At 37.7% G+C, this 26,941-nt stretch overlaps 1 protein-coding gene across 11 annotated transcripts in view; it reads left to right on the top strand.

Moving 5' to 3' along the window:
- The window catches only part of LOC114671702 (uncharacterized), a 205,654-nt gene that overhangs the window by 90,805 nt on the left and 87,908 nt on the right, over positions 1-26,941 (top strand). For 9 of the 11 annotated variants that reach the window (XR_013400692.1, XR_013400688.1, XR_013400716.1 and 6 more), the window contains one exon: positions 1,099-1,238. The gene's annotated coding sequence lies outside the window, so the exon portion shown is untranslated. Of the gene's footprint in view, positions 1-1,098; positions 1,239-15,510; positions 16,201-26,941 lie in introns of those variants that run through there. The other 2 variants (XR_013400699.1, XR_013400714.1) reach the window with 1 other exon arrangement.

The raw sequence follows: 26,941 nt of genomic DNA, 5'->3' as shown, positions 1-26,941 counted from the left end.
ATCAAGACAGGGGAATTGCAGTAGAGAAAGAGTTTAATTCACACAGAGCTGGCTGTATGGGAGTCTCGAGTTTTATTATTACTCAAATCGGTCTCCCTGAAAATGTGGAGACCCTCAGAAACATTTGGAGGACATTTGAGGATAATTTGGTGGGTAGGAGGTTGGGAAGTGGGGAGTGCTGATTGGCTGGGTTGGGGATGAAATCACAGGGCATCAAAGCTGTCCTCTTGCATGAGTTGGTTCCTGATGGGGGCCACAAGACCAGATGAGCCAGTTTGTTGACCTGGATGGCAATTGGAGAGGTCTGGAATCTTGTGGCCTCTAGCTGCATGACTCCCAGACCATAATTTCTAATCTCATGACTGATTTGTTAGTCTTGCAAAGTCAGTCTAGTCCTCAGGGAAGAAGGGGTTTTATTTTGGGAAAGGGCTGACTAAATTCCTTCCAATGTCAGTTCGGCCTATGCTCAGGGTTGAACAAGGACAGCTTGGAGGTTAGAAGTAAGATAGAGTCAGGTCAGATCTCTTTCACCTAATAATATTCTCAGTTATAATTTTTGCAAGAAGATTTCAGCTCTAGCTCGGGAATGGCAGAATGAGAAACCCTGGCCTGTCACCCTCACTCTGGTTCACTTGTAGGGTGGTTTTTCCATGTTGGGAGGGGCAATTGGAAAAGAGCAGAAGCCATCACCTCTGCCCAGTCGAATGGGTCGTGGCTTAGAGATATTTTCCAGAGAGAGAGAGAGAGAGAGAGAGAGAGAGGCAGTCCATAAAATCAGAGCTCCAAGGCTTTTCCCACAGAAACTGACTTTTTTGAAAAAGAGTGTGAACCAGGGGGAGATTCAAGCCTGGAAACAAATAAAATTTGCTACTGGATAATTGACTTTACAAGAAATACTATTAATAAAAGAAGATTTTCAGGCAGAAAGCAGATGACTCCAGATGGCAATACCCATCCACATGGACAAGCAAAGAGCCCCAGTAAGATAATTATATAGTTATAAAAGACAGTATAAATGCATGTTTCTTCTTATTTCTCTTTTTAACTAATTTTTATAAGACACTTATATAAAACAATATGTATATAATTGTGTTTCAGGCCCATAACATATAGAAATGTGATATACTTAACAAGAACAGGACAAGAGAGGACAGTAGGAGCAAAGCTGCATTGGAATAAAGAAATGACAGCAGATGTTAACTTGAACCCCCAGGAATACATTAAGAGAACCTGAAACTGTAAGTTAATATAACAAGCTCTATACATTTATACTTTCCCCTTCAGCTTCTTTAAAAGACATAAAATTGTATGAATTAATTATAACAATATATTGCTTGAACATATATTTAACGCATTTAATAATATCAAAAAAGTGAGAAAAACTAGTATTTTAGACTTACAAGAGTAAAAATTGTCTCATTGGAACTGATTTAGCATAAATGTGAGATACATTCTCATAAATTATATATACGATAAGCTCTAGAGCAATTAGTAAGAAAATATCAGAACTCAAATCAATAACCTAATCTTTTACCTTAAGATGCTAGTAAATGAAGAGCAAACTGAATCTGAAGCTAGAAGAAAGAAGAAAATAATAAAGAACTCTGGAAATTAAGAGTAGAAATTAATGAGATAGAGAATAGAAGACAAAAGTAGAGAAAATCAATAAAACCAAAAGCTGTTCTTAGAAGAGATCAACAAAATTGGCAAAACAAAACTGTTTTTTTAGACTGGCCAAAACAAAACCAAAAAACCCAACAGAAGAACAGGAGACTCAAATTACTAAAATTGAGAATGAAAAGGGGACATTACTTCTGACCTACAAAAATAAAAAAAGATTTTAAGGTAGTGCTATCAAAAACTGTATGCCAACACATTAAATTAGACATAATGGACAAATTCTCAGAAAGACTCAAACTACCAAAACTGCCCCAAATTGAAAGTGAAAGCAGGGATAAGCTCTTCATTTCTGGGAAATAGACTAGATGTTAAGAAAACTACTCTTTTCTGCTTAGTGCAATGTGTTGGGGACAGTTTTTGTGCCTTTTGTTTTATGTCAGACAGCTGGGAAACATTTTCTAGGGAATTTTTCATTTAGATGGTGGGGATGAGGAAGCATCATTTCCTCACTTTTCAGTTCACTTGGTTTGCAGTCTATGGAATCCTTCTAGTAGATAGTCACGGATCAAATTAATTCACAGTTTAGTATTATTACATGACACAATAATTAATGTATATATGCCTAGCAGTCTCAATATTAGCATCCAATGAACAGACTGAATTTCAGGTGTGGAATGTTTTGATAATAAGCTTATTTTCACACAAAGAGCTCTATGTGGCTGGCTGTAGAGTGATAGCAAGAGGGATTCAGTGATTCAACTGGGGTCACTGAGTCTCATATCAAATAGAAACAGGACCTGCAAGCTAGAAAAACAACCATATGCACGTGTGTGTATAGAGAGCAAATATACTGTATGCACAACGCTGTAGTAGGTGCTGAGAAGTGTATGAAGATTAATTAGACACAGCCACTACCCTAAACTGGACTTACTCTAGTGGGTAAAACTGACTTACACTCAAAGCATAAAAGCAAAGGTCTGGAGAGGAGTGGAAGAATGGAGCACTGAACACTGAAATATGTAGCCCAAGATTGCACATTGGAAGATTTCAAACTTTTACCCATGAGGAATTTCTGTTCATGTCACCTATGTGAAATGGGTTGAGTTTTAGTTTTATGAAAAATGACCTGACAGTAAAAACAGACACATAAGAGCAATGGAACAGAATAGAGAATTCAGAAAAAAATTTACATATTTAAAGTCACCTTATTTTTGACACAGAGGCCAGCAATATACATTGGGGAATGTATGTTTTTAACTGGTGCTGGGAAACATGGATATTAATATGCTATATGCAAAAATCAATTCAAAATGGATTAAATATTTAAATGTAAGACCCCAAGCTATAAAACTACTACAGAAAAACATAGGGAAAACACTTGCAGACATTTGTCCAGGAAAAAATTTGATGGGTAAAACTTCAATAGCACACTCAACAAAAGCAAAAATAGACAAATGAGACTGTTAAACTAAAAGGCTTTTGTGCAGCAAAGGAAAAAAATCAACAGAATGGAGAGTCATCTTATGTAATGGGATAATGTATTTGCAAGCTATTCAATTGAAAAGGACTAATATTCAGATTATACAAGGGTCTCAACTCAAAAGCAAACAAACAATCTTTTTTAAAAAATGGGCAAAATATCTGAATAGATATTTCTCAAAAGAAGACATACAAATGGCTAACAAGTATATAAAAAATGCTCAACATGTCTTAGATCTGGCAAGATGACCAAATAGGAACAGCTCCAGTCTGCAGCTCCCAGTGAGACCAACATAGAAGGTGATTTCTGCATTTCCAACTGAGGTACCCTGTTCATCTCCTTGGGACTGATTAGGCAGTGGGTGCAGCCCATGGAGAAGCAGGGTGGGGGCATTGACTCACCTGGGAAGTGAGAGGAGCCAGAGTCCTCCCTCCTTCAGCCAAGGGGAGCCCTGAAGGACTACGCTATCCAGCCCAGATACTATGCTTTTCCCATGGTTTTTGCAATCTGCAGACAAGGATATTCCTTGTTGTGCCTACATCATCAGGACCCTGGGTTTCAAGCACAAAACTGGGCAGTTGTTTGGGAAAACACCAAGCTAGCTGCAGGAATATTTTTTTCTTTGTACCCTAGTGGTGTCTGGAACCCCAGCAAGACAGAACCATTCACTCCCCTGGAAAGGAGGCTGAAGCCAGGGAGCTAAGTGGTCTCACTCAGCGGGTTCCACTCCCACAGAGCCCAGCAAGCTAAGAACCACTGGCTTGAAATTCTCACTGCCAGCACAGCAGTCTGAAGCTGACCTGGGAAAATGGAGCCCAGTGGGGACAGGGGCACATCCACCATTAGTGAGGCTTGAGTAGGTGGTTTTTCTCCCGATAGTTCTAAGGAGGCTGGGAATTTGGACTGGGTGGAACTCAACACAGCACTGCAAAGTAGCTATGGCCAGACTGCGTCTCTAGATTCCTCCTCACAGGACAGAGCATCTCTGAAAGAAAGGCAGCAGCCCCAGTCAGGAGCTTATAGATAAAAAACTGCCATCCCCCTGGGACAGAGCACCTGGGGCAAGGGGCAGATGTGGGCACAGCTTCAGCAGATTTAAATGTTCCTGCCTGCTGGCTCTGAAGAGAGCAGCAGATACTGACAAGGAGGGTTCTTCCAGCACAATGCTCGAGCTCTGCTAAGGAACAGACTGCCTCCTCAAGTGGGTCCCTGACTAGGAGAGACCTCCCAACAAGGATTGACAGACACCTCATACTGGAGAGTTCTGGCAGGCATCAGACTGGTGCCCCCCTGGGGCATAGCTTTTGGAGGAAGGAGCAGGCAGCAATCCTTGCTGTTCTGCAGCCTCTGCTGGTGATACTGGGCAAACAGGGTCTGGAGTGGACCTCTAGCAAACTGCAACAGACTTGCAGAAGAGAGGCCTAATCGTGAGAAGAAAAACTAACAGAAAGCAGTAACATCAACATCAACAAAAACAACCCCCACCCCACAAAACCCAGTCCAAAGGTCACCAGTCTCAAAATCAAAGGTAGACAAATCCACAAAGATGAGGAAAAACCAGCACAAAAATGCTGAAAATTCCAAAAACCAGAATGCCTCTTCTCCTCTAAATGATCCCAACTCCTCTCCAGCAAGGGCACAAAACTGGACAGAGAATGAGTTTGACAAATTAACAGAAGTAGGCTTCAGAAGGTGGATAATAACAAACTCCTGTGGACTAAAGGAGCATGTTCTAACCCAATGCAAGGAAGCTAAGAACCTTGATAAAAGGTTATGGGAACTGCAAGCTAAAATACCCAGTTTAGAAAAGAACATAAATGACCTGATGAAGCTGAAAAACACAGCACAAGAACTTCCTGAAGCTTACAAAAGTATCAATAGCCAAATCAATAGTGGAAGAAAAGATATCAGAGATTGAAGATTAACTTACTAAAATAAGGTCTGAAGACAAGATTAGAGAAAAAAAAGAATAAAAAAGAAGGAACAAAGCCTCCAAGAAATGTGGGACTGTGAAAAGACCAAATTGACTGTAAAAAGACCGATTGATTGGTGTACCCAAAAGTGATGGGGAGAATGAAACCAAGTTGGAAAATGCACTTCAGGATATAATCCAGGAGAACAGCAAGACAGGCCAACATTCAAATTCAGGGAATATAGAGAACACCACTGCGTACTCCTCGTACCCCAAGACACATAATCATCAGATTCTCCAAGGTTGAAACACAGAAACATACATTAAGGGCAGCCAGAGAAAAAGGTCAGGTAACCTACAAAGGGAAGCCCATCAGGCTAACAGTGGATCTTTCTACAGAAACCCTACAAGCCTGTAGAGAGTGGGTGCCAATATTCAATATTCTTAAAGAAAAGAATCTTTAACCCCGAATTTCATATCCAGCCAAACTAAGCTTCATAAGTGAAGGAGAAATAAAATCCTTTCCAGACAAGCAAATGCTAAAGGATTTTGTCACCACCAGGCCTGCCTTACAGGAGCTCCTGAAGGAAGCACTAAATATGGAAAGGAAAAACTGTTATCAGCCACTGCAAAAACATACCAAAATATAGGGACCATCAACACCATGAAGAAACTGCATCAACTAATGTGCAAAATAACCAGGTAGCATCATAATGACAGGATCAAATTCACACAGAACAATATTAACCTTAAATATAAATGGGGTAAATGCCCCAATTAAAAGACACAGACTGGCAAATTGGATAAAGAGTCAAGACCCATTGGTGTGCTGTATTCAGGAGACCCATTGCACATGCAAAGACGCATAGAAGCTCAAAATAAAGGGATGGAGAAAAATTTGCCAAGCAAATGGAAAGAAAAAAAAAAAGCAGAGGTTGCAATCCTAGTCTCTGACCAAACAGACTTAAAACCAACAAAGATCAAAAAAGACAAATAAAGGGATTACATAATGGTAAAGGGATCAATGCAACGAGAAGAGCTAACTATCCTAATATATGTGCACCCAATACAGGAGCACCCAGATTCATAAAACAAGTTGTTACAGACCTAAAAAGAGACTTAGACTCCCACGCAATCATAGTTGGAGACTTTAACAGCCCACTGTCCATATTAGACAGATCAACGAGATTGAAAATTAACAAGAATATTCAGGACTTGAACTCAGCTCATGACCAAGCAGACCTAATAGACATCTACAGAACTCTCTACTCTAAATCAACAGAATATACATTCTTCTCAGCACCACGTAGTACTTATTCTGAAATCAACACTCCTCAGCAAATGCAAAATATTGGGAATCATAACAAACAGTCTCTCAGACCACAGTGCAATCAAATTAGAACTCAGGATTAAGAACCTCATTCAAAACTGCAGAACTACAGGGAAATTCAACAACCTGCTCCTGAATAACTAGTGGGTAAATAATGAAATTAAAGCCAAAATAAAGAAGTTCTTTGAAACCAATGAGAATGAAGAGACAACATAGCAGAATCTCTGGGACACAGCTAAAGCAGTGTTAAGAGAGAAATTTATAGCACTAAATGGCCATGTCAGAAAGCAAGAAAGATATAAAATTGACACCCTAACATCACAATTAAAATAACTAGAGAAGCAAGGGCAAACAAATTCAAAAGCTAGCAGAAGGCAAGAAATAACTAAGATCAGAGCAGAACTGAAGGAGATAGAGAATCAAAAAACCCTTCAAAAATCAATGAATCCAGGAGCTGTTTTTTTCAAAAAGTTAACAAAATAGATAGAAACTAGCCAGATTAATAAAAGAAGAGAGAAGAATCAAATAGACACAATAAAAAACGATAAAGGAGATATCACCACTGATCCCACAGAAATACAAACTACCATCAGAGAATACTATAAACACCTCTAGACAAATAAACCAGAAAATCTAGAAGAAATGGATACATTCCTGGACACATATACCCTCCCAAGACTAAACCAGGAAGAAGTCAAATCCTTGAATAGACCAATAACAACTTTTGAAATTGAGGCAATAATTAATAGCCTACCAACCAATAAAAGCCCAGGACCAGACAGATTCACAGCTGAATTCTACCAGAGGTACAAAGAGGAGCTGGTACCATTCCTTCTGAAACTGTTCCAAACAATAGAAAAAGAGGGACTCCTCCCTAACTTATTTTATGAAGCCAACATCATCCTGATTCCAAAACTTGGCAGAGTCACAACAAAAAAAGAAAATTTCAGGCCAACATCCCTGATGAACATCGATGTGAAAATCTTCAATAAAATACTGGCAAACCAAATCCAGCAGCACATCAAAAAGCTTATCCGCCAAGATTAAGTTGGCTTCATCTCTGTGATGCAAGGCTGGTTCAGCATATGCAAATCAATAAACGTAATCCATCACATTAACAGAACCACATAATTATCTCAATAGATGTGGAAAAGGCCTTCAATAAAATTCAACACCCTTTCATGCTAAAACTCTCAATAAACTAGGTATTGATGGAACATATGACAAAATAATAAGAGCTATTTATGACAAATCCATAGCCAACAGTATACTGAACGGGTAAAAGCTAGAAGCATTCCCTTTGCATACTGGCATAAGACAAGGATGCCCTCTCTCACCACTCCTAATTAACATAATATTAGAAGTTCTGGCCAGGGCAATCAGGCAAGAGAAATAAATAAACGGCATTCAAAGAGGAACAGAGGAGGTCAAATTGTCTCTATTTGCAGACGACATGATTGTATATTTAGAAAACCCCAACATCTCAGCCCAAAATCTCTTTAAGCTGACAAGCAACTTCAGCAAATCTCAGGATACAAAATCATTGTGCAAAAATCACAAGCATTCCTATTCACCAATAATAGACAAGCAGAGCGCCAAATCATGAGTGAACTCCCATTCGTAATTGCTACAAAGAGAATGAAGTACCTGGGAATCCAACTTACAAGGGATGTGAAGGACCTCTTCATGGAGAACTATAAACCACTGCTCAAGGAAATAAGAGAGTACACAAACAAATGGAAAAACATTCCATGCTTATGGATAGGAAGAATCAATATCATGAAAATGGCCATACTGCCCAAAGTAAAATTTCAGATTCAGTGCTATTCCCATGAAGCTACTATTGACTTTCTTCACAGAGCTAGAAAGACTACTTTAAATTGCATACAGAACCAAAAAAGAGCCTGTATATCCAAGACAATACCAAGCAAAAAGAACAAAGCTGGAGGCATCACGCTATCTGACTTCAAAGTATACTACAAGGCTATAGTAACTAAAACAGCATATTATGCTACCAAAACACATATATAGACCAATGGAAGAGAACAGAGGCCTCAGAAACAATACCCACAACTGCAACCATCTGATCTTCGACAAACCTGACAAAAGCAAGCAATGGGAAAAGGATTCCCTATTTAATAAATGGTGCTGGGAAAACTGGCTAGCCATATGCAGAAAACTGAAACTGGACCCCTTCCTCAAACCTTACACAAAAATCAACTCAAGATGGATTAATGACTGAAATGTAAAACCCAAAACCATAAAATCCCTAGAAGAAGACCTAGGCCATACCATTCAGGATATAGGCATGGGCAAAGACTTCATGACTAAAACACCAAAAGCGATGGCAACAAAAGCCAAAATTGACAAATGGGATCTAATTAAACTCAAGAGCTCCTGCACAGCTAAACAAACTATCATCAGATTGAACAGGCAACCTACAGAATGGGAGAAAATTTTTGCAACCTGTCCATCTGACAAAGGTCTAGTATCCAGGATCTACAAGGAACTTAAACAAATTTACAAGAAAAACACAACCCCATCAAAAAGTGGGCAGAGGATATGAACACATACATCTCAAAAGAAGACATTTATGTGGCTAACAAACCTATGAGAAAAGGCTCGTCATCACTGATCATTAGAAAAATGCAAATCAAAACCACAATGAGATACCATCTCACGCCAGTTAGAATGGCGATCATTAAAAAGTCAGGAAACAACAGATGCTGGAGAGGATGTAGAGAAATAGGATGCTTTTACACAATTGGTGGGAGTGTAAGTTAGTTCAACTATTGTGGAAGACAGTGTGGTTACTCCTCAAGGATCTAGAACCAGAAATATCATTTGACCCAGCAATCCCATTACTGGGTATATACCAAAAGGGTTACAAATTATTTTACTATAAAGACACGTGCACACCTATGTTTATTGCAGCACTATTTACTATAGCAAAGACTTGTAAGCAATCCAAATGCCTATCAATAATAGACTGGATAAAGAAAATGTGGCACATACACATCCTGGAATACTATGCAGACATAAAAAAGCATGAGTTCTTGTTCTTTGCAGGGACATGAATGAAGCTGGAAACCATCATCCTTGGCAAACTAACACATGAACAGAAAATCAAACACCACATGTTCTCACTCATAAGGGGAGTTGAACAATGAGAACACATGGACACAGGGAGGGGAACATCACACATTGGCCCCTGTTTGGGGGGTGGTAGGCAAGGGAGGGAGAGTATTAGAACAAATACCTAATGCATGCAGGGCTTAAAACCTAGATAATGGCTTGATAGGTGCAGCGAACCATCATGGCACATATATACCTATGTAACAAACTTGCATGTCCTGCACATGTATCCCAGAACTTAAAGTAAAATTTAAAGAAATGCTAAACCTCACTAATCATCAGTGAAATGCAAATCAAAACCACAATGGTATATCATTTCTCCTCAGTTAGAATGGCTATTATAAAAAATGCTAAATACTAATAAAGATGAGGAGAAAAGAGAACTCTTATTAGTGGGAAAGTAAATTAGTAAAGCCATATGAAAAACAGTGTGGACCTTTCTCAAAAAAACTAAAAAGATGGAACTACCATATGATTCAGTTTTTTCCACTATTAAGTCTTTATCCAAAGGGAAGAAGGAAACAACAGACATTGGGGCCACCTTGAGGGTGGAGGTTGAGAGGAGGGAGAGGATTGAAAAACTACCTATTGCATACCATGCCTATTACCTGGGTGATGAAATAATCTGTACACTAAAATCCCATGACATGCAGTTTAGCTATATAAGAAAACTGCACATAACCTAAAAGAAACCTTTAAAATAAAAGGTAAAAAGGAAATTTGTATGCAGAAGAAATATATTCACTCCGTGTTTATTGCAGCACTAATCAAAATAGCTGATACTGCATCAACCTAAATATCAATCTGCAAATGAATGCATAAAGTCAGTGTAGTGTAGCTATGCAGTGGATTAGTATTCAGTCATAAAAAATGAAATCCTGTCATTCATGACAACACGGATGAGCCTACATTATCAAAATGAAATAAGCCAGGCACAGAAAGAGAAATACTCATGCATATGAAAGCTAAAATAAGTTGAGCTTATGGAAATAGAGATTAGAACTGTGATTATTAGAGGCTGGGAAAGCTAGAGGGGAGAGGACAGTAGGGAGAGGTTGGTTAACAGATACAATATTATAGCTAGATACGGGGAATAAGTTTTAGTGTGCTATAGTACTGTAGGGTGAATATAGTTAACAATAATTTATTGTATATTTTCAAAATACTAGGAGAGAGGATTTTGAATCTATCTAACACAAAGAAATGATAAATGTTCGAGGTGATGAATGTGAGAAACACACTCACCCGTCCAAACCTAAAGAATGGACTTAGAGGCATGAAGAACAGCGAAAGTGAGACTTTTAATAATGGTGTTGCAAGATCAGGCACCTGGTAGACAGGCACACATGGGGCAGTTACAACAGGTAATTTATCTCCTAGCATGCAAGTCCCTTCCCCAGTTCCTTGTTGGTTGAGTACTATGGGGTTAAAATCTTCCCAAACATCGCCTAAGTTTCATTATCCCCCTTATAAGGTTATACTCCTTCCCCTTTCCCACTTAAGTTTCGATTTCCCAATAACAAAACTTTCTTCCCTTTTATGTACTGATGCCTCATCTACATTCTGTTTGCTTATTGTGACCTTCTAGGTGCATGAGCCATGTGATTTGTTCCATTTACCTGCCAGTACTTAGATTTATTGTGTCTTGAAAATGGGCCATTTAAAATGGTTTCTCACAATGAATATGCCAATTACCCTGATTTGATCATTACACATTATATATATGTGTCAAAATATCACTCTATGTCCCATAGATATGTACAATTATTATGTGTGAACTAAAAAAAATAGCCTGACAGTTGTTCTTATATACACTTAAATTTGTTTCTCAATAATCTATTCTGTTCTATTTTCTGTTTATTCTAGCAAACTCAGCACTACACTAAAATGACTCATTTATATTGTGTTTTAACACTGGAGCTAATTCTTTTCCAATACATTGTTTTGGCTCCTATTATTAACCAATTTTTCTGAGTGAAAATTAGGATCACGTTTTGAAGTTGCACCAGCACTGGATTTGGACTGGATGTGTGTCAAATATACACTGATTTATAGATGCCATTTTTAGTTGACTGTCTTCGTTTTCAATCATGGCTTCTTGCTGTATGTATAAAAACCTTTTTTTTAGTCTCATTATTATTCGGTAGTTTTCTACATTTCAATTCCAATTTAAATTTCACAATCAATTTGTTGATGCATTAACTTTTTTCCTTTAAAATTTTTCTCTAACGAACTTTACATATTACATGCACTTTACCGTCATAACCAGTTTTAAGTGTACAGTTCAGTAGTGTTAAGTGTGTTCACATTGCTGTACAACAAACAGCCTAGGACTTTTCCATCTTGTGGAACTGAAACTGTGTACCCAGAAATCCCCAGCTTCCTAAAATGACCAGCCTCTTTGTGAAAAGATTTCAAGAAGTGATGCCTTAAACACTTGCTATTGAAAACAACTGCAAAAGAAAGGTGTTTCTCCTCTGTCCCCAGCAAGTTGCATGCACTTCCAGTCATTGTGTTTAAAACAGTATTGTATATGGTCTTGCATAAAGGGTTTCTGGACCAAAGAAAAGCTCTTTGGTCAATCCAAGGCAGCCAGAAATGTTTCCTGTGATTGTGATTGAGATTAAAACTGAAATCAATGAATAGCTACTTACATAATAGGCTTATTTCTAAGACCCACTCCTTTTCTGTTCTTGTAGAACAATAACTTTATCTTAATAAATCTATAGAACTCTTCATAAAAGCCGTCTGCTGAGGATTAAATAAACCACTGTACCTGAAGTACCTGCAGTTGCCTTCAGACCCAACATTCTTCCACTGGGGCTACCTCTGTTTCAACTGCCAGGACATTTCATGGCATGTGCAGCTGATGCTCTGCTAAAAATTCACCTAAACCTCAGGGCTCTCAAAATGCCTACTTTGATTTAAGCTCATGCCTCTGTTGTGACATATTTTGCCACAAAGTTTCCAAAACAATGGTGTCTGTGCACTATGTGGAACTCCCATAGGTTTTCCGTAGAATTTCCTTTTCACTTGTAGCAGAATGGCTATTTGGATAATGTATTATAAAAATGCAAAAAATAAGGTTCATTGTTTAATATTAATGTCAGGCTCCAAAATTCCTGATACAGAGGGAAATGTATGTTTTTGGAAACAAACTTGAAATGCCTATTGGAGAAGAGGTATAGCTCCAAGAATTTAAGTATCAGCAGATACCTAAGCAAGAAAAAATGACTGTTAAATTGCTTTGTTAAAAAATTTTGTTGGTTTCGAAAAACAGGATAGTGAGTAGAGGGAAAGGGATAGAATATGGGAGAGGACAGATTGAAACTAGCAAGATAGAAGTCGGCTGGGCTATTGTGGAGTGAAGGGTTGTGGTTACCCTCAAAATTATGATGGGCAGAGAAATCTTAGGAAGAAAACTTCCAACACGTACATCTTTAACTAAATCTACTACACTTAAATGTGCTTTCTCAATTGTCTTACATTTGGGAGTGAGGGTAGATGAGGCACCATGTCCAATTCTATCTTATGTTAAACTACCAACCCCAAACTGAGAGGTCTTCTTCATTATGGTTGGGAAAGTCCTATTGGAAAGGATTCGTCAGTGATGCAGCATCATCTCGGCTGGCCCTGGAAAACTACCAAATGACATAGGAATATAATGGAAAACTCTGCGTAACCACAGACACCAGAGTTAGACATAAAAGTGAAAGTACTCAAATGTTCATCAAGAGTTGAGTGATAATTCATGATATATTCATATAATAAATACTATAGAGCAATGAGAATAATTGACCTACAGCTAAACACAAAACTATCTACCAATCTTACATGTTTACTATTGAGTAAAAGATACTGGATACTAAGAAATATGTACTCTAAGATTCCGTTTGCCTAAAGTACCAAAGCAGGATAGTAGTCTTGATGGGTGTAGGAGGAAGTGGTAGAGCATGAAGAGGACTTCATGGCAACTGTTATATTCTGAATTTTCTTTGGGTGCTGGCATTCTGAATATATTTAGTTTGTTCAAATCCACAGAGCTGTATATTTATGATGTGTCCACTTTTCTATATGTGTATTTATGCTTCAAAGTAAGTTACTTATCTAACAAAATATAGAAATAAATATAACACAATATGCCAAGGACTATACACTGAAAACTATGCAATATTTCTGAGAGAATAAAAAGGGCTAATAAATGATGGAACATGTCATGATTATGGATTGGAAGACTATTTTATGAGTCTAATTTTCCCACAAATATATCTATATGTTCAATGTAATCGCCAGACTTATACATATAGTGAGTTGATTTATGGTAATGATAGTGAAAGGAGAATCTTCTCAATAAATGGTGTTAGGCCTTCTATACACATGTTAGAAAGAAATAAAACCTTGTTCTTACCCTCCTGACATTAAACACAAGTCAATTCCAAGTGGATTATAGATCTAAATGTGAAAGATAAAACAATCAAAGTTTTAGAAAAAGAAAAAGTCAATGACATTATTTCTCCAGATTGGGAAACATGATACAGAACTATAATATTAGTGTAAACAAAAAAGTCAATATGTTTAACTACATTAACATTGAGAACTGACAAAGACATAATTAAGAGATTGAAAAGGCAAATCAAAGATTAAAAACATATTATATACATATAATTAGCATATGTAATGCAGTCTTCAAATCAACAAAAAAATAGAAGTAAAAGTCTTAAATAAGTTCATCCAAAACAGGATATCCTGATGAACAGCAAACATGAACAGATGTTCAACTTCCGTAACTGTCTTTTATTCTCAAGGAAAATCAAATTAAACTGTGAATGAAATCTGCATACACCCACTAGAATGACTATAATCCAAAAGGCTGACATATCTAAATGATGGCAAGAATATGGAGCATTGGGGGGTCTTAATATTGCTGATGAGAGTATAAATTGTGACAATCATATTAAAAATCTATTTGATATTGTGTACTATGAGGTGAAAAAAATGCATACTATATACTGAATACTTCCACTCCTAAGTATCTTTAGTGAAATATTATTACAGAACCCCCAAAAGTTTTCACATATATTTTAATACATATTAAGGAAGTCAATTATAAAGCAAAACATGGTGTATGTTTCAGTTTATGTAAAGACAAAAAGCAGACAATAGCCTGTAGTTCACGCCCGTAGTTCCAGCACTTTGGGAGGCCGAGGCGGACGGATCACGCCATCATGAGTTTGAGACCAGCCTGGCCAACATGGTGAAACCCCATCTCTACTAAAGATACAAAAAATTAGCCGGCGTGGGGGCATGTGCCTATAATTCCAGCTACTCGGGAGGCTGAGGCAGGAGAATCGCTTGAATCTGGGAGGCGAAGGTTGCAGTGAGCCGAGATTGTACCATTGCATTCCAGCCTGTGTGACAGGGCGAGATTCCGTCTAAAAAAAAAAGCAGACCATAACAATCTATGCTCTTCCAAGTCAAGTAAAAGTTTCTATATTAATTTTCTTATATTGCATAAGAAATACCCTCCAAATGTAGGGAACGGAAACATTTATTGTCTCATAGTTTCTAAAGTTCACAAGAATCTAGGAAGATGGGGGATGATTATCTTTGTCATATTGCTGAGACATAAAATGAGAATGGAGAATTGACCATTCGACCTATCAGCATGAAGCAGGCTGTCATGAGAGGGACTGATTGTGTGGGACACTTGATATTGAGATTATGGAAGAGGTTTAGTTACTGGTAAGGAAAAGTTTCAGGCTGAAGTGAGATGATGGAAAAGACTTTCAGCTATTAGGAGGTCAAGGAACTGACAGGCTGGGGAGAAGCTTGTCTACCATATCTGAAAGGGCCCAAAGATCAACAAGAGTAGTGGTAAGGAGAGAAAGGGTCAACTGTTAAAATATTCAGTGAATAAAGGGCTTGGGAGATCCAGGATGCCTGGTGCAAGGGAGTTTTGAGTAGTACAGCCTAATGACATGTGCTTCACTTTATGTGTTTGTTTTGTTGTTGTTTTGTGGTTTTCTGGTTGAGGAGCTGAAGAAAGAGGGTAAGTTATCCAGGAAGCAACAATGAAGAGGAAGAAGGGCATCAAATCTGTCACTTCCAGCTCTGTCAAATTAAGTGTTAAAACACATTTCCCAAACTTAATATTTAAATGTATGCTTCTTCTGAAAATGTTTTCAGAGCACAAAATATGTAATAATGTTATCTTTTATGTTGGTATCATTAGTACTTTGCCTAATGTCTCTTTTGATATTTCACATATATCTATAAAATGTCTGTTCAGGATGAGAGGACATAAAATAAATTACATAGCATTTGGATCTGTATAAAATAAATATGGTCTAAATAAGTATTGTCAGAATACTATGCAGCCATAAAAAGATTAAGATTGTATCCTTTGCAGCAACATAGATGGAGTTCATTATCCTAAACAAACTAACACAGGAACATAAATCCAAATACCACATGTTCTCGCTTATAAGTTGGAGCTAAATATTTATTACATAAGGACACAAAGAAAGGAACAACAGACACCAGGGCCTTCTTGAGGGTTGAGGGAGGAGAGTGAGGGTTGAAAACTACCTATCAAGTACTATGCTAATTACCTGGGTGATAAAATCATTTATACACCAAATCCCTGTGACATGAATTTACCTATACAATGCTTGCACATGTACCCCTGAACTTAAAAGTTGGAAAATAAATAAAAATAAATGTTGTCAGACCATGATTTATTGACACAATATACTAGTCAAATGAGTTAACTGTTTTTGTCTAGTGTTCATACTGTAAGAAAAAGCTAAAGGAAGAGGATAAATGATTTGGAAGCAAAAAATAAGAATAAAGGGCATCAAATCTGTGACTTTGAGCTTTGTCACATCAGGAATATGGAGGAAAAGCATGGTGTCACCACTAGAGGGAGGTGCTGTCATATCACAAATGGAAAGCAACTTTGCCACTCCTCAGCTTTGTGAGCACTCCATGACTTATTTTGTCGTCTTCTCATTGAGCACATCAATATCCAATTCATATAGTTTAGTGAGAGTGATATAAGATAAGGTACATAAAAGTCTTAGCCTATTTTGAACATTGAAAATGTAACACTTTCAATTATTTAATATCAAGACACATTTCCCAAACATAGGTAAATATATGCTCTTTCTAAAAATGTTTTCAGAGCATAAAATTTGTTATAATGTGTGAATGTGTGATCTTTTATGTTGTCATCATTAATACATCACCTAATTTCTGTTTTGATTTTTTTTTTTTTGAGACAGGGTCTCACTCTGTTGCCCAGGCTAAAGTACAGTGGTGCAACCACGGCTCACTGCAGCTGGGCTCAAGTGATCCTCCTGCCTCAGTCTCCCTAGTAGCTGGGACCACAGCTGCGTGTTACTATACCCAGCATTTTTTTGGTTTGTTTGTTTTTTGTATTTTTTTGTGGAGATGGAGTTTCACCACATAGTCCAGGCTGGTCTCAAACTCCTGGACTCAAGCAATCTACCTGCCTCATCCTCCCAAACTGCTGGGATTACAGATATGAGCACTGTGCCTGGCCTGTTTTGATATTTCATACACATTTATAAAATGTCTGTTCACGATGACAGGATATACAAAGAACTTACATAGTATTGTGTATCTATGTAGAATAAAAATGGTCTAAATCAATATTGTCAGACCATGGCTTTATAGACATCATCTTCTAGTCAGATGACTCATCTGTTTTTGTCCAGTGCTTGTACTGTTGGAAAAGTGTAGGGGCGCAGAACAGTGAACACTTTCATAAATGTTGAAATCATTCTCTATTAGAATTTTATCCTTATATAATATTGGGAGATCAATCTGGATTTGGTCAGGGAAACAAAGCCACCATCAATCATTATGGAAAGAATGTGTTTCATGTAGGAATTTTGAGAATGTAAGACGAACATGACATGGAAGAACTGGGGTGTGAAGGTCTGATAAGGAGACATTTGGTGGGATAAACAGTCACTAAGCACCTCAGCCTGCAGCACCGCTGGGGGTAGGAAAGCTGGAGCTTGTGGAGAAGTCTAAAGGTCCATCTGACAGCCCAAGTGGAACTGGATATGTCTATCTGCCAAGCTCCATATCTGAACCTAATGTGTATGAAGCCATAACTACCCAAGAATAATGCCATTGGCTCTGCTTCTGCCTTTCAAATCTCCTGAGAGTTCCCTTGCTCACTAAACTAACCTGTTTACATAGAAAGTATCGGAAGTGGGTTTCTGCAAACTGTACCGCCTAGCATTAGACTGGCATAGTGATGCCAAGATGATAACAGATCATGCTGAACAGCTGGTTTTGGTGGTTTCTGAAATAGGTTCAAGGACAAAATTTTCCATTTATTATGTAGAGATTAAGAAATTTATATTTATCATAGTAAATTATAAACTCCAAACTAAGTAAAAAAAATTTCAGGGTGTGGTATTGCTGTCACCTTGATTGTAGCCTGTGAGATGACCTGAAGCAGAGGTCACAGCTAAACCACATCTGGACTTTTATGATCTTCAGAAACTTTGATTTGATATTTCAAGTGCCTAAGTTTTCAAATTTTCTGATTTGCAATTTTTCATGCAGCTCACAGATAACCAATGCAGAAACTTTTATCTGACCCTATGGTGTTAGCACCATTATCTGTTTTTTTTTTTTTTTGTCTTTATATAAATTGAATTAAACAGGATATTTTATATTGAGCTTCTTTGGCTCAACATTCTGATTTAATTTCATCTAAGCTGTTGGGTTGTCTGATAATATTTTACTTCCTATACCTAGGACGGAAGTTATTCAAGTATACGATATGCATTTTTCATTTCATGTAGATTATATCAAATATCAACTTTTTGCCTTTTTTTTTTTTTTTTTTCAGAGACAAAGTCTCTGTCACCCAGACCCAGGCTGGAGTGCAGTGGCATGATCATAGGTTACAGAAGATTGGGACTATTGGTTAATTATTTATTTTTTAGATTTTGTAGAGACAGGATCTCACGATGTTGCCCAGGCTGCTTATGAGTTTCTGGCCTTAAGCAATCCACTAGTCTTGGCTTCCCAAAGCATTGGGATTACAGACATGAGCCACCACACCTGGCCAGAATATTAAAAGTTTTTCAATATGATTGTCCCAATTTTTGCCTTTACCAGCAGTGCCATTCTGGTGTGTATCTAGTTTTAATTGTAGGTTTAGTTTTAAAAGAATATTTCTAATCACTGATAATTAATGAGGGAGGGTAAGCACATTTTCATGTTATTTGCTTATTTAGATATCCTGCCTTTGATTTGCCTATTTTGAGATTCTTGCTTGCTTTTCTAATGGGTTTTGTGTTTTCTTCGTTACTTTATTTGGAGATGGCTTCATATATTATGAATTTGAGATTATCTCTATCTAGCTAATGTATTTCTAATCTTTTGTATATCTTTTGATCTGTTAATAGTGTCTTTCCATAAACAGGAGATCTAATTTTAATGTAGTTAAATGGATCACTTTTTGTTTTTTATTAGTATCCTTTGTCCAATATCCTAATCTGGAAAGCATAAACATATGCTTTGATATTTTCATAACATAAACATAAACACTGATAATTTCCAAAAAATTCTTTTGTTTTGCTATTGTGATCTACACTCCACCAGGAATTTATTTTTATGATTGCTGGGAAATAGGAATCAGTTTTTATTTCTTTCTCATATGAAAATTACATTGGCCCACCACCATTTATTGAGATTGTCTTTACTTGTAGTTGCAATTATCTCTCCATACATGCTTAAGTCTGTTTCCAGGCTCCCCAGTAAGTTGTTGCATTGACCTAATAGTCTATGTTTCCACTAATGCCATCCTATCTTAACTACTCTGGCTCTTCTATTTCAAAATTTTCTTGATTATTTTTGGCCTTGCATTTCCGTATACATTTTAGAATGGGTGGCCAATTTCTCCAAAATCCTCACTGAACTTTTGTCTGGCATTGAATTGAATGGCTAACTAGAATACACAGCATAGAGAAGACCTTAAATGACCTGATGGAGCTGAAAACCATGGTACAAGAACTACGTGATGCATGCACAAGTTTCAGTAACTGATTTGATCAAGTGGAAGAAAGAGTATCCGTGATTGAAGATCAAATGAATGAAATGAAGCAAGAAGAGAAGTTTAGAGAAAAAAGAGAAAAAAGAAACGAACAAAGCCTCCAAGAAATATGGGACTATGTGAAAAGACCAAATCTATGTCTGATTGGTATACCTGAAAGTGACAGGGAGAATGGAACCAAGTTGGAAAACACTATTCAGGATATTATCCAGGAGAACTTCCCCAACCTAGCAAGGCAGGCCAACATTCAAATTCAGGAAATAAAGAGACCACCACAAAGATACTACTCAAGAAGAGCAACTCCAAGACACATAATTGTCAGATTCACCAAAGTTGAAATGAAGGAAAAAATGTTAAGGGCAGCCAGAGAGAGGTCAGGTTACCCACAAAGGGAAGCCCATTAGACTAACAGCGGATCTCTCGGCAGAAGATCCAGAAGAGAGTGGGGGTCAATATTCAACATTCTTAAAGAAAAGATTTTGAACCCAGAATTTCATATTTGGCCAAACTAAGCTTCGTAAGTGTAGGAGAAATAAAATCCTTTACAGACAAACAAATGCTGAGGGATTTTGTCACCACCAGGCCTGCCTTACAAGAGCTTCTGAAGGAAGTACTAAACATGGAAAGAAACAACTGGTACCAGCCCCTGCAAAAACATGCCAAATTGTAAAGACCATCAATGCTAGGAAGAAGCTGCATCAAACAATGAGCAAAATAACCAGCTAATATCATAACGACAGGATCAAATTCACACATAACAATATTAACCTTAAATGTAAATGGGCTAAATCCTCCAATTAAAAGACACAGACTGGCAAATTTGATAAAGAGTCAAGACTCATTATTGTGCTGTATTCAGGAGACCCATCTCACGTGCAGAGACACATATAGGCTTGAAATAAAGGGATGGAGGAAGATCTACCAAGCAAATGGAAAGCAAAAAAAAAAAAAAAAAAAAAAGCAGGGGTTGCAATCCTAGTCTCTGATAAAACAGACTTTAAACCAGTAAAGATCAAAAGAGACAAAGAAGGCCATTACATAATGGTAAAGGGATTAATTCAGCAAGAAGAGCTAACTATCCTAAATATATATGCACCTAATACAGGAGCACCCAGATTCATAAAGCAAGTCCTTAGAGACATACAGAGAGACTTAGACTCCTACACAATAATAATGGGAGATTTTAAAACCCCACTGTCAACATTAGAGAGATCCACAAGACAGAAAGTTAACAAGGATATTCAAGAATTGAACTCAGCTCTGCACCAAGCGGACCTAATAGACACCTACAGAACTCTCCACCCCAACAACAGAATATACATTCTTCTTAGCACCACATCCCACTTATTCCAAAATTGACCACATAATTGGAAGTAAAGCACTCCTCAGCAAATGTAAAAGAACAGGAATCACAACAAACTGTCTGTCAGACCACAGTGTAATCAAACTAGAACTCAGGATAAAGAAACTCACTCAAAACTGCTCAACTACAAGGAAACTGAACCACTTTCTCCTGAATAACTACAGGGTACATAAGGAAATGAAGGCAGAAATAAAGATGTTCTTTGAAACCAATGAGAAAAAAGATACAACATACTAGAATCTCTGGGACACATTTAAAGCAGTGTGTAGAGGGAAATTTGTTGCACTAAATGCCCACAAGAGAAAGCAGGAAAGATCGAAAATTGACACCCTAACATCACAATTGAAAGAACTAGAGAAGCAAGAGCAAACACATTCAAAAGCTAGCAGAAGGCAAGAAGTAGCTAAGATCAGAGCAGAACTGAAGGAGATAGAGGCACAAAAAAAAAAAAAAACCCTTCAAAAAATCAGTTAATCCAGAAGCTGGTTTTTTGAAAAGATCAACAAAATTGATAGACTGCTAGCAAGATTCATAAAGAAGAAAAGAGAGAAGAATCAAATAAATGCAATAAAAAATGATAAAGGGGATAACACCACTGATTCCACAGAAATACAAACTACCATCAGAGAATACTATAAACACCCCTATGCAAATAAACTAGAAAATCTAGAAGAAATGGATAAAATCTTGGACACATACACCCTCCCGAGACTAAACCCAGAAGAAGTTAAATTCCTGAATAGACCAATAACAGGCTCTGAAATTGAGGCAATAATTAATAGCCTACCAACCAAAAAAAAAGTCCAGGACCAGATGGATTCACAACCAAATTCTACTAGAGGTACAAAGCAGAGCTGGTACCATTCCTTCTGAAACTATTCCAATCAATAGGAAAAGAGGGAATCCTCCCTAACTCATTTTATGAGGCCAGCATCATCCTGATACCAAAGCCTGGCAGAGCTACAACAAAAAAAGAGAATTTTAGACCAATATTCCTGATGAACATTGATGCAAAAATCCTCAATAAAATAGAAGCAAACCAAATCCAGCAGCACATCAAAAAGTTTATCTGCCAGGATCAAGTCAGCTTCATCCCTGGGATGCAAGGCTGGTTCAACATACACAAATTGATAAACATAATCCAGCATATAAACAGAACCAATGACAAAAACCACATGATTATCTCAATAGATGCAGAAAGGGCCTTCGACAAAATTCAACAGCCCTTCATGCTAAAAACGCTCAATAAACTAGGTATTGATGGGATGTATCTCAAAATAGTAAGAGCTATGTGTATGACAAACCCACAGCCAATATCATACTGAATGGCCAAAAACTGGAAGCATTCCCCTAGAAAAGTGGCATAAGACAGGGATGCCCTGTCTCACCACTGCTATTCAACATAGTGTTGGAAGTTCTGGCCAGGGCAATCAGGCAGGAGAAAGAAATAAAGGGTATTCAATTAGGAAAAGAGGAAGTCAAATTGTGCCTGTTTGCAGATGACATGATTGTATATTTAGAAAACCCCATCATCTCAGTCCAAAATCTCCTTAAGCTGATAAGCAACTTCAGCAAAGTCTCAGGATACAAAATCAACATGCAAAAATCACAAGCATTCCTGTACACTAATAACAGATAAACAGCCAAATCATGAGTGAACTCCCATTCACAATTGCTTCAAAGAGAATAAAATACCTAGGAATTGAACTAACAAGGGATGTGAAGGACCTCTTCAGGGAGAACTGCAAACCACTGATCAATGATGTAAAAGAAGACACAAACAAATGGAAGAACATTCCATGCTCATGGATAGGAAGAATCAATATTGTGAAAATGGCCCTACTGCCCAAGGTAATTTATAGAGTCAATGCCATCCCCATCAAGCTGTCAATGACTTTCTTCACAGAATTGGAAAAAATTACTTTAAAGTTCATATGGAACCAAAAAAGCCAGCATTGCCAAGACAATCCTAAGTCAAAAGAACAAAGCTGGAGACATCACACTACCTGACTTCAAACTATACCACAAGGCTACAGTAACCAAAACAGCATGGTACTGGTACCAAAACAGATATAGACCAATGGAACAGAACAGGGCCCTCAGAAATAATACCACCCATCTACAACCATCTGATCTTTGACAAAGCTTACAAAAAAAAAAAAAAAAGAAATGGGGAAAGGATTCCCTATTTAATAAATGGTGCTGGGAAAATTGGCTAGCCATATGTGAAAAGCTGAAACTGGATCCCTTCCTTACACCCTACACAAAAATTAATTCAAGATGGATTAAAGACTTAAATGGTAGACCTAAAACCATAAAAACCCTCGAAGAAAACCTAGGCAATACCATTCAGGACATAGGCATGGGCAAGGACTTCATGACTAAAACACCAAAAGCAATGGCAACAAAAGACAAAATTGACAAATGGGATCTAATTAAACTAAAGAGCTTCTGCACAGCAAAAGAAACTACCATCAGAGTGAACAGGCAACCTGCAGAATGGGAGAAAATTTTTGCAATCTGCTCATCTGCAAATGGCTAATATCCAGAATCTACAAAGAAGTCAAACAGACTTACAAGAAAAAACAAACAAGCCCGTCAAAAAGTAGGTGAAGGATATGAACAGACACTTCTCAAAAGAAGACATTTATGCAGCCAACAGACACACTAAAAAATGCTTATTATCACTAGTCATCAGAGAAGTGTGAATCAAAACCACAATGAGATACCATCTCACACCAGTTAGAATGGTGATCATTAAAAAGTCAGGAAACAACAGGTGCTGGAGAGGATGTGGAGAAATAGGAACACTTTTACACCGTTGGTGGGACTGTAAACTAGCTCAACCATTGTGGAAGAGAGTGTGGTGATTCCTCAAGGATCTAGAACTAGAAGTACCATTTGACCCAGCCATCCCATTACTGGGTATATACCCAAAGGATTACAAATCATGCTGCTATAAAGACACATGCACACGTATGTTCATTGCGGCACTATTCACAATAGCAAAGACTTGGAACCAACCCAAATGTCCATCAATGATAGACTGGATTAAGGAAACGTGGCACATATACACCATGGAATACTATGCAGCCATAAAAATGAATGAGTTCATGTCCTTTGTAGGGACATGGATGAAGCTGGAAATCATCATTCTGAGCAAACTACGGCAAGGACAGAAAACCAAACACCACATGTTTTCACTCATAGGTCGGAATTGAACAATGAGAACACTTGGACACAGCATAGGGAACATCACGCACTGGGGCCTGTTGTGGGGTGGGGAGAGGGGGAGGGGATAGCATTAGTAGATATACCTAATGTAAATAACGAGTTAACGGGTGCAGCACACCAACATGGCACATGTATACCTATGTAACAATCCTGCACATTGTGCACATGTACCCTAGAATTTAAAGTATAATTAAAATAAAATAAAAAAGATTTTTAAGACCATCAGCACTTTTCACGATTGCCTCAGTTCCTGGCACCAAATTTAAATGGGCTTTTGATGCCTCGCAAATTTGTTCTTTTAATTTTGAAATGTCTAAAGTAAGATTATCTTCTCTTCCTTGTAGATGGCATCTAACCATGTCCCAGTGATGCTCAGACTCATTATAGGCTTGGAGTGTAATACAAAAATCTGTCATATTCCAGACATACTGTAACTGAAAAAGATATTCCAAGCTTGTGAGCCTAGCTCTCATCCAAATGATAGTTTAAGATCATTAATTTGGTTTGCCAATTTTTGAACTATTTTGACCTGAGAATTCCACAATTTTGAGGAAGTTTTTTTTGCCAATCATGTACATATTCCACAGTTTGAGCAGAGGAGTGTAAAGCAATTCCAGCAGCCACAGCAGTACCTTTGACTGTAATAAGGCCCATAATGACCATTATAAGGGTAAAAATAAATCTTTTTGTTTTGGTAAACACTCCCTTAACATTTCTGTGACGATATGAATGGAAGGAGAGACTTCCCAAGGTCTATTGAGGGAAACCGGTATCCAAACTCCTTCTCTAGCCCTCACCAGCAACACAGATGTTTTTACACCAAATGTGCAACCAATACAGGTGAAAAGGCGACAGTTTTGACAGTAATAGTTTGATAATTAGGTCGAATATTAATATTTCTGACCATTAACATAAAAGGAGGCTTGACACAACTCTGAATGGGTATTGTTTGGTTGGAAGAAAACTGATACATAAATTGATGTCTCCCACCTTCTCTATTAATATAATATTGTTTTTCCAAACCTGAATATGAGATTGGGCCATCATTAACTTTCATGATTCGGGATGTTTAGGGTCTATGATTGGATTTATCATTTTTGGATGTGGGCTGGCCATACCAAAATTGGTCCAAATCACGGGAAAATGAGCAGGTTTTTCAGTGTAAATGGTGTCATCTCTTTGATAGTATAGTTCTTGGTTTAGTCCTGTCTTGCATCTATCATTCTGATTGGTACAATTAACTGCAAAGATCCCCTTAGGGGCCCAATCAAGAACAGTTCCATAGGAATTATTTTGCAGTACCACAGCGTGATCAGCGATGCAATCCTTCCAAATCAATATTTCTAAATCCTTTGACCAATATTGAGGTTGTTGACACCTCTGTTTTCTGGGCTTACACTGTTCCAATTGAACCAAACTTTGTGAATGATCTGGGCTTCATCCAGAAAATAAATGACAGGATACTGGTCTTTGATTATGACCTGGAATCTTAGCTAGCCAATGTTGTCGGTAGCCTTTTAGGCAACTGATAGCTGGCCCTATGCAAAGAGCGAGGAACTGATAACCCATGGACACATTTATTAACATTCCTTCCTCCTCTGGGTGAGAGGGCCCACGAGTACCTGTAGGCTCAGGCATCCAAACACTACTATTAACATAAACCTCAACCAGGGTTTCCAACCATGTGACAGGCCTAATTAAAGGTGGGAAGGGGACATATGCCTAACAGGTATAATTAGCTGCAGTTGCTCCCGCAGGCGGGGGGAGACTTACCACCATTGATACAATCATCAAGGCTGCAAGCAGCATATTATCTGGAGTTTGCATTACCCTTGTGTTCTTTAGGCTTTTTTCAGCTAACTGTGTCAGCTTCTTTAATTGGGCCCAAGTCCGTGGCTCTGCTTTCTTGGTGGTTGACAACTTTATCTGTAAGTTGTAGGTATCTAAACTGGAAGCTCTTTTTTTCCTGGGGAAATAAAAGCAAAACCTCTCCCCCATGTTATCACCTTCCCTATTTCCCACGTTTTATTTGTATTATCTTTCCACCAAATCAGTTTTCGTTCTTGTGGGCTGTTCGTTTTACCAGTAAGATGTTGTTCTGCAGGGGTGATGGTCTAATTTCTATAAATGTTTAAAAAGTTTAAAGTATAGAATACTAGATTAAGTTGCATCTGGAGAGTGTTATACTCCTTACTGTCTTTTCCTTTTTTTTGTTTAACCAATTGAGCTTTGAGTATTCTATTAGTTCCTTCAATTATGGCCTGTCTTTGGGAATTACAGGGAATTCCTGTTGTATGTGTAATTTTTCACTGATTTAAGAATTTTTGAAATGCTTTACTATAGTATTCTGGCCCATTGTCCATTTTAATTTTTTTTTTTTTGAACTCCCATGACAGCAAAACAAGGTAATAAATGTCTTTTAACATGGAAAGTACTTTCTTCTCTCTAGCAGGTTGCCCATGTGAAATGTGAATAAGTATCAACTGTCACATGGACAAATGACAATTTTCCAAATGAAGGTACATGCATGGCATCCGTTTGCCATAACACATTAGGACTTAGACCTCTGGGAGTAACTCCTGCCTCCTGAGTGGGCAGGTGTAGAATCTGACTGGGTGCAATGTTGTACAATACTTTTTGCCTGTTTTCGTGTGATATCAAATTTATTTTTTAATCCTGTTGCATTTACACGAGTCAAGGCATGAAGTTCTTGTGCTTCCATGAATGCAGGTGATAGCAGCAAGTCAGCTTGTTCATTTGCTTTA

The sequence above is a fragment of the Macaca mulatta genome, chromosome 1 (assembly GCF_049350105.2).
Source record: "Macaca mulatta isolate MMU2019108-1 chromosome 1, T2T-MMU8v2.0, whole genome shotgun sequence".
Taxonomy (NCBI): domain Eukaryota; kingdom Metazoa; phylum Chordata; class Mammalia; order Primates; family Cercopithecidae; genus Macaca; species Macaca mulatta.
This window is presented reverse-complemented; position numbering and strand designations above follow the sequence as displayed.